The sequence below is a fragment of the Myodes glareolus genome, chromosome 5, assembly GCF_982192425.1.
Source record: "Myodes glareolus chromosome 5, mMyoGla1.1, whole genome shotgun sequence".
In the NCBI taxonomy this organism is placed as follows: domain Eukaryota; kingdom Metazoa; phylum Chordata; class Mammalia; order Rodentia; family Cricetidae; genus Myodes; species Myodes glareolus.
In genome coordinates, this window is record NC_142030.1 from 9,767,715 (window position 1) to 9,780,699 (window position 12,985).

The window sequence follows — 12,985 nt, forward strand, 5'->3', positions numbered from 1 at the left end:
TGCCCTTGTTTTAGATCAAAATCACACGTACCAATGATGAAAACATTTCCTAAACTCGGTGACCGTTCCAGTGGGGTGTTTACATCTGCTGTGAAGCCCTTCCTCCTCGCAGACCCCAGTGCTGAGACACGAGGGAGGTCTTTATTCAGTTCCCAGCTGCTTTTGTCATTGTTACTGCTGTCAGCGTTGCCATGGTAACAGAGTATCATTTGATCGTGTTTTCAGAAACTTTCTGATAATCAATATACATGTCATGTGATGGTCTGGCTCGTACCTCTCACTGCAGGCTGGAGACATGCACTGTGGTTGTAATAAAATGACTCACACGGAGGTCTGAGGAGATCATAGAACCAGCTCTCTGGTTATATGGCTTTACTCCAAGGGAGCAGGACCAAGACAAGACCCATGGACAGAAAAGAGAATTCAGACCTTTGACTTCTGGAAAACTTTGGCCTGAGGATATGCCACAGCCTTGTTTTCTTCAACAATCAACCAGGAAAGGGGTGAGGTAAAGTTCTCTAGTGGAAATTAAACAGCCACGTAAGCCCTGTACTATTGTGAATTGTGTGTGTGTGTGTGTGTGTGTGTGTGTGTGTGTGTGTTGTATGGAGGTGCTAGCTTAACCCCCGAAATAATCACACAGAAATCTGTATTAATTAAATTGCTGCCTGGCCCATTATCTCTAATTTCTTATTGGTCAACTCTCACATCTTGATTCAACCCATTTCTAATAATCTGTATGTCACCACAAGGTCGTGGCTTATCGGGAAAGATCCAGCATGTCTGACCTGGCGGCTGGCTCCATAGCGGCTCTCCCAGCCTGCCTTCTTCCCAGCATCCTGTTCTGTCTACTCCACCCACCTAATTTTCTGCACTATCAAAAGGCCAAGGCAGTCTCTTTATTTAACCAATGAAAGTAACACATAGACAGAAGGCCCTCCTACACCATGTGTACGTATGTGTGTGTGTGTGTATTCCATATATGTAAGTATGTATATATACATCTAAGTATGTCTATATTTACAAATGTGGAATATATTCTGTATGTTACATATGTGTGACTAGCAGAGTCACTCTTACATACAAGCCCAATTGAAAAGATAAATTCAGAGAGATTTTAAGCAAAAAGAAATTAAACACAGTCTGAAAATGAATGCCTGTGATTCCAGCATTTGAGAGACTGAGGCAGGAAACTATAAGTTCTAGGCCAGCCTGGGCCATGTCAGAAGACTCAGAAGAGAGAGAGGGAGGGAGGGAAAGGGGGAAGAAAGGAGAAAGGAATAAAAGAGAAGAAGGGGGGATGGGGGACTGGAGAGGGTAAAAAACAGGGCTGAGGAAATAGCTCAGTCAGTGAAGATTTTGCTGAGCAATCATGAGGGCCAAGGTTTGAGTCATAAAATCCATATTTCAAAGGTCAGGTGTGGTGGCTGGGCTTGTACTTCCTGTGCTGAGGAGGCAGAGGCAAGCACATCCCGGGACTGACTTGCCTGTCATTGTAGTTTATTCACTGACGAGCTCCAGGCCAGTGAAAGCCAGTCTCTGACGGCAAGGTAGATACCTTCCTGAGGAATGACACCCAAGGTTGACCTTGGTCTCCATACACACACACACACACACACACACACACACACACACACACACACATGTTCACACAAATAAATATACACAGAAAAAAATTAATAGCAACTGACTATACCCCAACACCTGCTCCCCAAATGCACACAGGCACACGCCTACAAGTAGAATATCTTGCAATTGTCATTCCTCAAATTATCTAATGCAGGAGCAAGAGCACTGGGGAGGAGAACATCCAGAAAGCAGGGGGCAGTGTGATTAGACTCACAAGCTGGCATATTGAATGACTGTGGGGGTAGGGGAGAGAGCATGAGAAATGCCTCTTCAGGCCCAGCAAGGGAACGCGGTTACATCATAGGAGGGAAAACCACTTCAAAGCCGAGATATTGGCAGCCTGGATCCCACAAAGGACTGAGCTGAAACACTACCTATTTCACCAGGCCTGGAGCTGAGAGCTAAACAACTTAATTCCTCCACTGAGCCCTGGTTAATGATCCAGGCCTGGATATCCCCAGCCCACCCGGCGCAGGCTGTCTTTATGTGCAAGTCTCATGTTTTGGAAAGCTATATGAGATGATGGAAAGGCACAAATTAAAGGCATGTTTTTATAGGAGAAAGAAAAGGGGGCATAATTTTTCTTTCTTTTTTTTCAGTCCTGCCACCTGCAAAGCCCTCGTGAAACCCTCAACTGATGGAGAACTGTTAAAGAGGGGAGAAGCAGGGCTTCTCCTGGTAAGACCAGGAAGGCTCTGAGGATTTGCCTCTAGACACACAGACCTCAAGTGGCCATCACTTTTCAGAGGAAAGTTATATGTATGTGCATTTACGTGTGCATGTGTTGGAGGAGGCCGTTTGTTCCCAGCTGCTCAGCCCCGAAATAATCACACAGATACTGTATTAATTAAATCACTGCTGGCCTATTAGCTCTAGCTTCTTATTGGCTAGTTCTTACATCTTAATTCAACCCATCTCCATTAATCTGTGCATCACCATGAGGCTGTAGCCTACCAGCAAAGTTTCAGCGCATATGTCTCCCGGCGGTGGTTTCATGGCTTCCCCTTACTCTGCCCTTCTTTCTCCCAGCATTCAATTTAGTTTTCCCTGCCTACCGATATTCCCTGTGCAGGCCCAAGACAGTTTCTTTATTAGCCAATGGTATTCACAACATACAGAGGGAAATCCCACATCATGCATGTGTGCTGTGTGATGTGTGCAGGTGCACATATATGGTGTGGGGGGTGTACATGTGTAGTATGAATGTGGAGGCCAGAGGACAACCTTAGGTATCATTCCTCAGATCCTATTTGTATCTACATATATGTATGTATGTATGCATGCATATATATTTATATTTTTATACATACATATATATTTTATATGTAAATATAGATATATATTCCTGTATATATATGTGAGATGACAGTGTCTCTCACTGGCCTGAAAGTGATCACGTAAGCTAGTCTGACAAACCAGTGAGCCTCACAGACCCCCCCGCCGCCTCTGCCTCTCAAGGACTGGGATCGCAAGCACATGCAACTACACCTGGCTTTTTTCCTACATGAGTTCTGGGGGCTCAGACTCAAGCCCTCATACTTCAAAGGCATCTGCTCCACCAGCTGAACCATCACTACAGTGTTCATACAAGAATTGTTTTTAAATATTCTTACTGTATCCCAACAGTTTAAGATGGAGACTGCTGAAGATCTCCAAAACTCTAGACCAGCAGTTCGTCTTAAAAGAATCTAAAGTATTAAGTTTTTTAAAAGGCTAAAAACAAACAGAAGTTATCACTATGTCAAATGTTTAAAAAAAATGCATCTTAAAATCATGCCGAAGTCACCACTGTGCTGAGGTGCTTACAGCAGCAGCGGCTGCATGGATGTGTGGAGACAGACAAATGGGACTCAGTCCTTTCTGCTCAACATGCTAAAAGCCTGTTTAAAAAAAAATTAAGTCCATCTTTTAAGTTTTAAAAAGACATGACAATCTTCCTGTGCATCTCTAGTATTCCTATCCCTCCTGTCTCTCTGTTTTCATCTCTCTATTCTCTGTGGTCTTTTATACCTTCTCTGTTACGATTATTTCCAGCTTTAAAACGTGGTTTCTTTAGCCTGACTAAAATGCGGGAAAAGCCCACATCCATGCCTAACGCTTATGAGATAAAAAAGAAAATTCCGCAAGTTGCATCGGTTGCTCAGGCCATTTCCCAAAGCTTTGTAGTGTTTGTAGAATCTGTCGTGGACCAGAGGCCTAACGGCTCGTGTATTGATTCTACCTCCAAGAAAACAGCTCTTTAAGAGTTTAGTTATTATATTCTAGGTCTCCAGCAGCAGCTAGTTAATGAAATGGCATAGTAGCTACTGCATGAACATTTAAGGGTTGACTTTAAGTTGTACATAAACCATAGTGTTAGTCTGAACTTGACTTTCTACCCCAGAGGTCCCAAGACACAGCCAGGGTGGGTTGTGCATAGAAAAATATCTCCCCTTCCTCTTTACAATAATCTAGAGTAACTACTGGCAACCAAGCACAGCACAGTTCCCAATCGTGTGGGAACTTCAGCCTCAAAGGTCTCACCGAGGTGAATGTCACACCCATGTCAAGAAGCCTACGGTGGCACTTCTACATGGCTTCTTCCATGCCAAGAAAGCCCGTGAGCCTCAAAGGGCATGGGTACCACACAAAGGACCGTGAGATTAGCCTTCTGAGGTTCTCCTTGACCCTCACAAATCTCTGAACTCTTGCCATCCTAAGCAAAGACCCTAGCAGAGTCTTGAACGCACAGTGAGCAATGGTGGTGGTTACTTCTACAAGCCAGTCACTGTGTTGCCGAACACAGGGTGACTGCTACCTGCTGCTTCCCTGCCTCTTGTGACCCTACAGTCATCAGGAAAGCAGGAAGTGGTCTCACAGTCTTTCCCGCTCTGGTAAATAAATTAAAGGGTTGTACACACACAGCGAAATTGGGAATTTGTCAACTGTTTGTTCTGGATGTTGTGAAACAGAGTCAGTCAGGCTAGCCTTGAACTCTTGACCCTGCAGCCTCAGCCTCCCAAGTACCAATGTGACAGGAGAGCATTCCACCACACACAGCTCATTAGGAGTTTGTAACCAAAGTTTGGCTGTGAGGAGGGCAGCACGAGAGCTCGGGAGCAAGAAAGCCGGAGCACGCTGCGACTCTATTCTCGCTCTCGGACTGGAACAGCCACCCCTGGACTGGGCTCAGAGGTATAGCGGCAAGTGCCCAACACAAATAGCGTAGCTATTTTGCCAGAGAATCTGTCATCATTCCTGAGATTGTCAGGCCTCTCTTCTACAGTTCACCCTCACTATGGGATGTTAATAAAGGAGAAAGAACAAACACACACACACACACACACACACACACACACACACACACACACGGCATAATCCCAGGGAAGATTCCTATATTCCTGAGTATTCTTACAAGCCAGTCAATGTCCTTTACCTTTGCCTAACCACCTGCTCGTCATCTGTGTTTTGTATACCACATGTGACCCTGATTGATACCTGAGGAGGCCAGAAGATGGCAGTGTTTTTAACCATCTTTCTATGCCCATAAGAGGTCTATTTTTTGTATTCCCCCTTTATACCATGTACCACTTGTTTGTTTTTGTAAGTATGATTATCTATCAGATGACCGTCATGTATGTTGACCCCACCGTGTATGGGGTGGGGAGTGGTTGCCCAGTTAAGACAGGTTCTGTTGCCCAGCTGGCCTGGAACTCCGGGGTTCAAGCCAGTAGCTGGGCCTACGGTTGCATGTTATCACATCCAACTTATGCTACAAGTTTAACCAAAACATGACTTAATTTACAAACTCACACAAACAGGGACCATGTCCCCCCTCCATGTCTACACCCATGCTTGGCTCAAGAAAACTCCACAAACAAAGGGAAGTACTGCTTTCTATTCCTCCGCTGCCTGGACTCCAGGGCAGAGATTCCCAGGGACGGTCCTCTGAAAGTGCTTGTCCAGTGTGGTACTGGGAAACATAAGAACACAGCAATCAGAGACTCTCGGAGATGGGGGGAGGCAGAGAAGGGGACCTAGGTCCACTAAGAGGAATCTCTGTCCACAGCAAGAGAGGAGTGACGCCGGGCAACAAAACCAAGCACAGGGGACACTGGACACAGGACAGGTGTTATTCTGTCGAAGCCCCCCAGTACGCTTAGGTGATGGAGCCCACTTTTACAGACAGAAAGCCCCGAATTGGAGATGCGAACAGACTTGCCAGGGATCACAGCTTGTAAATCGTGGCCTCAGAAGTCCGCTGCCTTCCTGGGCAGTCTGGCTACCCGGAGCCACTTTACCCACAACACGCCTCTATTGTTCTAGAGGGCCGCCTGGGTCTGCACATCACGCTCATGGCTTGGCCTCCAGCGAACAAAGAGCAGTTTGTTTTCCTGGCTGACCCAGTGGAGGTTTGGGGGGTGTTTTGGTGTGTAGTTGGGGTTTTTTTCATCATTCTTTAGACTCTCCTGCCCTCTAGTGGTTTTCTAGTGCTTACTACAAGGGCAATTTTCCTACATCAGACTAAAACGCTGTTTGCTGACTGCTAGGTTAAAGAGTCTGACTCCTTCCTTATTAATTAACTAATTAATTAATTGGTTGATTGATTATTAAAAGTATACATATATACACACAATAAAACCAGATAAAACAGGTATTTTAGAAGCAAAATACCTCTTAGTCTAAGAGTATTTTTTAAAGCTACTTGTCAAAAATTAACACACCTCCCATATTTATCCAGCTCGAGTACAAAGAAGAGTAAGGAGGAGCTTGAGTGTGCCAACCTCTATCGTACACATAGAGGTCAAAGTGCACGTGCAGGGGATTGGGATGTCAACACAGATCCTAAGCCTAAGGCAGAGGACAGATCACAAAGGAGCCCTGGATAAAGGCACTGCTTAACTCTGGCCCCTATAATCTGTCCGCCTGGCTACAGCTTTTCTGGGTAGGATCAATGTCTCATCCAGTCATGAAATACACATTTGACTGTCTCCTGAGGGGACATCTGAAGTGAAAGCTACGGGAATGTGGGTCCTAGACCTCGACCTTGGTCTCAAAGCAAGTATGTGAGCAGTGGTGACAAACAGCGGTAACTATGACCGTTGCGTTTCATCCTTCAGAGTCCTAACTTCAGATGATGGCAAATGAGAAGTGTGTGTGTGTGTGTGTGTGTGTGTGTGAGAGAGAGAGAGAGAGAGAGAGAGAGAGAGAGAGAGAGAGCACTGCAGCAGAGGAAAAGAACTACGAGCCACAAAGGACTACTTGCTGCCGGGAAACTAGCCAGCGCTCATGGCTCTTAGTGGAGATGGGAGGAAACTGAGATGCTCATGTACTGAGTGGAAACAGAAGGCAAGAGAGAAACTTCACGGGGAGCTGAGGTCCACGTGTGTGTTGCAAAGAAAATTCATCTTAGAATCTAGAAGACCGGATTGAGTTCCTTCTGTGTGCCAAGCTAGCAGTGTGATCTTGAGACCATCTCGTCCATCACGCGAAGGCCCAGTGCCCTCAACTGCAGAGTACCACATTCAGTTTCTAGCTGGATGCTGCCCTTTGGGTAGAAAGCATCTCAAACTGTTTCTGTCTGCTTGGACGTGGCAAAATAAAATGACCTCTTCAGGTGGACCTTCTCTCTCAGGTTTGAGAACAGTTTGGGATCTTCCGCCAGCATGCCCGCCCCCTCATATGTATCTCTGATGTTAGAAAACTCAATTGCAAAATAAACTACGCAACATTTCAAAACCTCATCATTCAAACACTCTCTGCAGGTTTAGCTACTCCTCCCACTAAAGTGGGAGGTTTTATTCTCCCACTGGGTACCTACTAGCCATAACCCCAAGTCCTAACCTCGGACTCGGGGTTCAGGAGAATGCATCTAACACCTCGTTAGTGAAAAGCATTTGTTGATTCCTGGGCATCTAGTGTTCACAGCTGCCTTCAGGCCATGCTTGTCCAGTTTGGGTTTTGTGTCTTTCACCAGCCAGAGAATTCTCTTCTGTCACAATCTCTTGTATGTGTGTGAACAGAGTAATTAGAGGAAACGGTCAAGGGTATAGATGCTGAGGTCAAACCACTTACATTTAAACTTAAACAGTCTTTGTTAGAGTTGGCATGACTTTGAACAAGTGATGTCACCTTGGGCAGGAACTCATCGCTTCTTCCTTCTCTCGTCATCAAATTTGGATTAACTGAGTTAATGATAAATTTAAAACGTATTAAAATAGCATCAAGCACAAGGAAAGTGTTCATGAAATTATAGCTATCATTAGGATTGCTGTAATACAGCTTTGCAAAAATATAGCAAGGCCATTGCCTGCCTCATCCTTGACGCTCTGTGTCTGTTAATGCACTATGAGAGTTTCCAGTTTGTGTATCTACGGTGTCCGTGATGCATGGACGGAAACTCAATAAACTTCCATCAATTGAATCAACCACTGGCTCAAATTCTCAAGTCATTTTCATCTCTCCAACTTCTAAATCCACTTCTTTCATATTGTATTTACATGGGCTGACCCAAGCTTATATTCAGATTTGTTCTGTTCCTTTATCAGAACCATGCCCTTCCCACTGGTTGAGATGGCTTGCAGTTTTTAGTGATCTCATGCATTTGACACGACTCCCAGTTTCAAGGCACCTGCAAACTCCACAGCCTTGTGGAGTAGCCGAGTCCTGATGAGCCAGCAAAGCTGAGTGATTTGAAGGAGACAGAAACCCGACAGGGAAGTAAGACTCCAAAAACAATGTCTGGTATTCTCAGAGAAAGAAAAAGCATTGCTCCTTGAAAGAGGAGCTGTGCCCTTTAAATGAAGAAAACGTGAAGAAAGATGGGGAAAGGGTTCTCAGAAGCTGACCTAGGGTAGCTGAGATGGTACCTGAAACATGAGGAAAGAAGTTCATGGCCGGAGCAATGGCTCAGCAGTTAGGAGGACTCGCTGGGTTTCAGAAGACCCAGACTCAGCACCCAGTGCCCAGTATCCATGGCTCCAGGATCAAATGCCCTCTTCTGATCTCCACGGGCACCAGGTGCATATGTGGTGCACATCCATATATGCAAGTTAAACTCTCACATAAATACAAGTAGATTATTTTTTAATTGTTTTTTTTTTCAAAAGAAGCTAGAGTTCTTCCAGAGGAAATAGGTCCAAAAGCCAGAGCCAAAGAAAAGAGAGAAAAATACAATGGAAATCTTGAAATCCCATCAGAGGGCTTTGGTATCCAAACAGAGACAATTCAGAGAGGACCCAGAAAACAGAGAGCTAGAAACCAAGCCATTGTCACCTGAACAGAAAGGCAAGAGGCCTCCACATTAGAAGAAAAGCATTTCAGACTCAAAATGCTGTTTCCATCAGGTGTCCTTAACAAGAGAGGACAAGCTCGCCAAACCTAGCACTTCTGTGTGAAGTTTCAAACCACTAAAGATTAAAACATGTCCTTAAGGCCTTCAAAGGGGAGAAGCTACCTGTAAAAACCCAAGAATCTTATGATCCAAAGAATCGCATTAGTCGCACTGGAGGCTAGAACATAATGGAATGATGTGTCCACGCTTTTAAAGGAAACGTGATTTTCATTGCAGAATTTTCTACCCAGCCAAACTATCAACTGACACGGCAGAGTCTTAAGTGACTTTTTCCAGAAAATAAGATGCAATAAGCTTAGGTGACTTTAAAAAAATTATAATTTCTCTACATTCCAAGGATCAACTAAGTGACTCTACTAGTCCGATCTGGTTTGTCAAACTCTGTAGTCAGGTAATCTTGGGCTCAGTGGCATAGGATGACCTCACACACACTCCAGAAGGCAGATTAGTCTAATGTGAAAAAGGGGTGGCCCTGTATTACTATCACTTCTCTCTGTTCCACATGCTCTCTTATTTACCAGCAAACTAACCTTTCTCCTGTGGTGCTTGGGCCTTTCCAAATGCTTTTAAAACTGTGCACATTGGTGGGTAAGCATTTTCAAATACTGTTTCTTTTATCTTTAATGTATTGTTATTAGCCAAAAACAGTCACTGTAGTTAGGAACCACATAACGAAAAAGGAAGTAGTGCAGCTATTTTGTGAACAAACTACAAATAAATCAAAAACATTTTTTAGAATTTATGATCTTTGAAAATAAGCAACCTTTTCCAGAAAGTTCTGTAGAAAGTGCCTCCACCAAAACAATATAGTAAAGAGGGGGTGGGTTAAGACCTAGATCTAGAATCTAGAGAACAGGGAATCCATCACAAAGGGGAGTTTCCAGAAATAAAATTTTTGTAGCAAACAAAAGATGATGGCTGCATAATAGCCCAGAGGCAAGCAGTTCAAACCCAAGCTGGCTAGAGAAAGTCGACAAAGACTTCTCCAACAAGGTCCTTCAGTGGACGGGAAGGAGAGATTTTGGACACTTGGGGATAAACGGTTGTGGTTGCATTAGTAAGACATAAATAGAAACTCAAGCAAACCAACATTTAGACGATTTCATTAAGTCTAGGAAAAACAAAGCATTGTGTAAGAAAGGAGAAGTATTCATATGTGCTACCAAGCCAAGTCCAGTCATTCTGGTTTGCATTTCCCACTGTGCTGGGGAATTAGAATTTCAAATCAGTGAGAAATAAACTTTTTAAATTATTGTTTTCATTCCATCTGTCAGACCTTCCTCTCTGCCCAGTAGTAAATCCTTTCACACCCCAGGTCAACACCCCTACTTTCCTATTGTCAGTTACTGAGACTCAGACTCAGTCTCTTATAGCCCCAGGCTCGCACCAGACTCCAAACTCCTCTCACTCCTTTTTCACTCTCTGTGCTCACAAGACCTATGGCTCGAGGGACTTGGAACAAAAGGAAAACACATTTTCATTGCAACGTTATTCTTTCCCATCTTCTTGGGTTCTGATGCTTTAGGAGTAGGAATAAGAAAGGGAGATGAAGATATTGATGGACAGTAACAATTTCTGTATTTAACTGGAGTCGTTGTAATGTTTTTTCTAGTCAACTGTGAATGGCCACAAAGGTAAGGTGTTGTTGCCAGTGTTCAACACTGACCTTTGGCTCATGAGCATTGACGATGATTCATGAGCATGGTACCTAGAGTACATGACAGAGTCCTACTCAACACATTTGGTTGATGTAGGAGATCCTACCCTGGTTATAGCTCTTCATATTTCTATCACATATTGTTCACCCCTCATAACCTTTTGATAGTGGAGAGCCCCTCACCCTGTAGGCAGCTCTGTAGCTCATGTATGGTTTATCCCTCTTAACCTCTTTGTAGTGGTATTTCATTTATATTTTAATAAATAAAGTTTGCCTGAAGATCAGAGAGTAAAACAGCCACACTGATCAGTCTTACAGATCAGGCAGTGGTGACACATACCTTTAATCCCAGTAGCCACACTAGTTTGCCATAGAAACCAGGCAATAATGGTGCACATTTTTAATCCCAACCCTAGAGAGGATTATAAAATGGGAGGAGATGGCTCTCAGTCACAGTCTCATTCTGAGGATTCCTGGAGGCAGGATCGCCATTTGTGACTGAGGTAGAGGTGAGAGCCAGCAGCTGGCTGTTTTGTTTTTCTGATCTTCGGATTGAACCCCAATTTCTGTCTCTGGATTTTTATTAATCATGCTGCACCTCCTGGTGATGGAGAGTCCCTCACCCTGAAGGCAGCTCTCTAGGTCACAGATGGTTCATCCCTCTTAACCTCTTGAGGATAGAGAGTCCCTCACCCTGAAGGCAGCTCTCTAGGTGAAATATTGACCAAAGGTTTAGCCCAATCACCTTCTTCAGGTTATGGTCTGCTCAGTAGAGACTTTCTGATCCTTCAGACTAACTGGTGTTCTCACAGGGCTTGGGAGAGCTGACCTCCCTTCTTTGGACCCTGAGGTTTCCCTCTCATTCCTCTCCCTTTCCCAGACTCAGGGAGATCAACAAACCCAGTCCCTAGGGATTAAGTTATTCTCCTTACCCAGTTGGTATACCAAGTCTGCACAGTTGATGGGCTGGGGATCCTTTCTTTTGGTGTCATGGAAGCAATAGATACCTCTTCTACTTCTACTTCTATTCTGGGGAGAATGGACAGACTTTTCTTGCCATGTGCTCTGTTCTCCCACAAGACAGTAACTCAAAGCTTCCCCATGTCCCCTTCTCATTCCACAAATGTCTGGCATAAACTGTTGCCACTCTCCCTTCTGCCTCTCTAGCACATATTGGTGTGGCAACAGGTAGCAACAAGGAGGGTCTCCCTCTCCTATTCTGCCCTGGAGAGAAGCATCTGGCTCCCGTTGGACCCATCTTAATGCAAGATTCTTTGAACTTCTTTCCTTTAGCCTCATACCTTGTGGGGCTTTATACTGCTACATATTATATAAGACAGACAAACAGATATGATAATAAATGATAGATGATAGATAGATACTAGATAGATAGACAGATGATAGATAGACAGATGATAGACAGATGATAGATAGATAGATAGATAGATAGATAGATAGATAGATAGATAGATAGATAGGATAGATAAAACACATACATACATACATACATACATACACTGACAGACTTTCCAGTTTCCACTGATATTTATAAAGAACCACAGGTTGGTCTTCTGTGTTCACAGTAACCTAAGACACCTAGGGAAAAACACTGAATTTCCCTGAGAAGCCACTGTAGAACTGTTTTATGCTTTGTTTCAAAAAAAACTCTTTCATTCTTTTTCTTTTTCATTTTCTCCAGATTCACTGACTTCAGAAGCAATAGCATGCACATTATATTAATTTCTTATAATTTTCAAGAAATAAGTGAGATTTAAAAGTGTTACAGGGACTACAGTTTAGTTTCCCAGCCTCATAGACCTGAATAATCACACAAAACTATATTAATTACAGCACTGTTTTGGCAAGTGGCTCAGGCATATTCCTAGCTACCTCTTACATCTTAAATTAACCCATTTCTATTAATCTTGTATCACCACAAGGTTGTGACCTACCAGTAAGGTTCCAGTGTCTTTCTTCTTTGGTAGCTACATGGCATCTGCCTAACTTCATCTTCTTTCTCCCTGCATTTAATTTAGTTTTCTGCCTAGCTCTATTCTGCTCTGCCATAGGCCAACCAAAGCAGTTTATTAACCAATGGTAATAAAACATATTCACTGTATACAGAGGGGAGTCCCACATCATCTCCCCTTTTCTGTCTAAATAAAAAAGAAGGTTTTGACTTTAACATAGTAAAATTATATATAACAAAATAGGTATCAAGCAAGAATTACAGTTACAATATTTAGTCTATTTGTATTAGGCAAAAATTAAAGAAAATATTTTATTATCTATCTTTGTGAGTCTAAAGTTTTTTATCTAATTTATCTTTTATTATAACTAAGGAAAGCTATAACTATCTATCTTTA

At 43.4% G+C, this 12,985-nt stretch overlaps 1 long non-coding RNA gene across 1 annotated transcript; it reads left to right on the plus strand.

The window, feature by feature from the left end:
- The first annotated feature begins 267 nt into the window (after positions 1–267).
- Positions 268–2,498, plus strand: LOC146894807 (uncharacterized). Its single transcript, XR_015001105.2, has 2 exons — positions 268–508; positions 2,229–2,498. It is a non-coding gene; the product is annotated as an uncharacterized LOC146894807 (long non-coding RNA).
- The last annotated feature ends 10,487 nt before the right edge of the window (positions 2,499–12,985 follow it).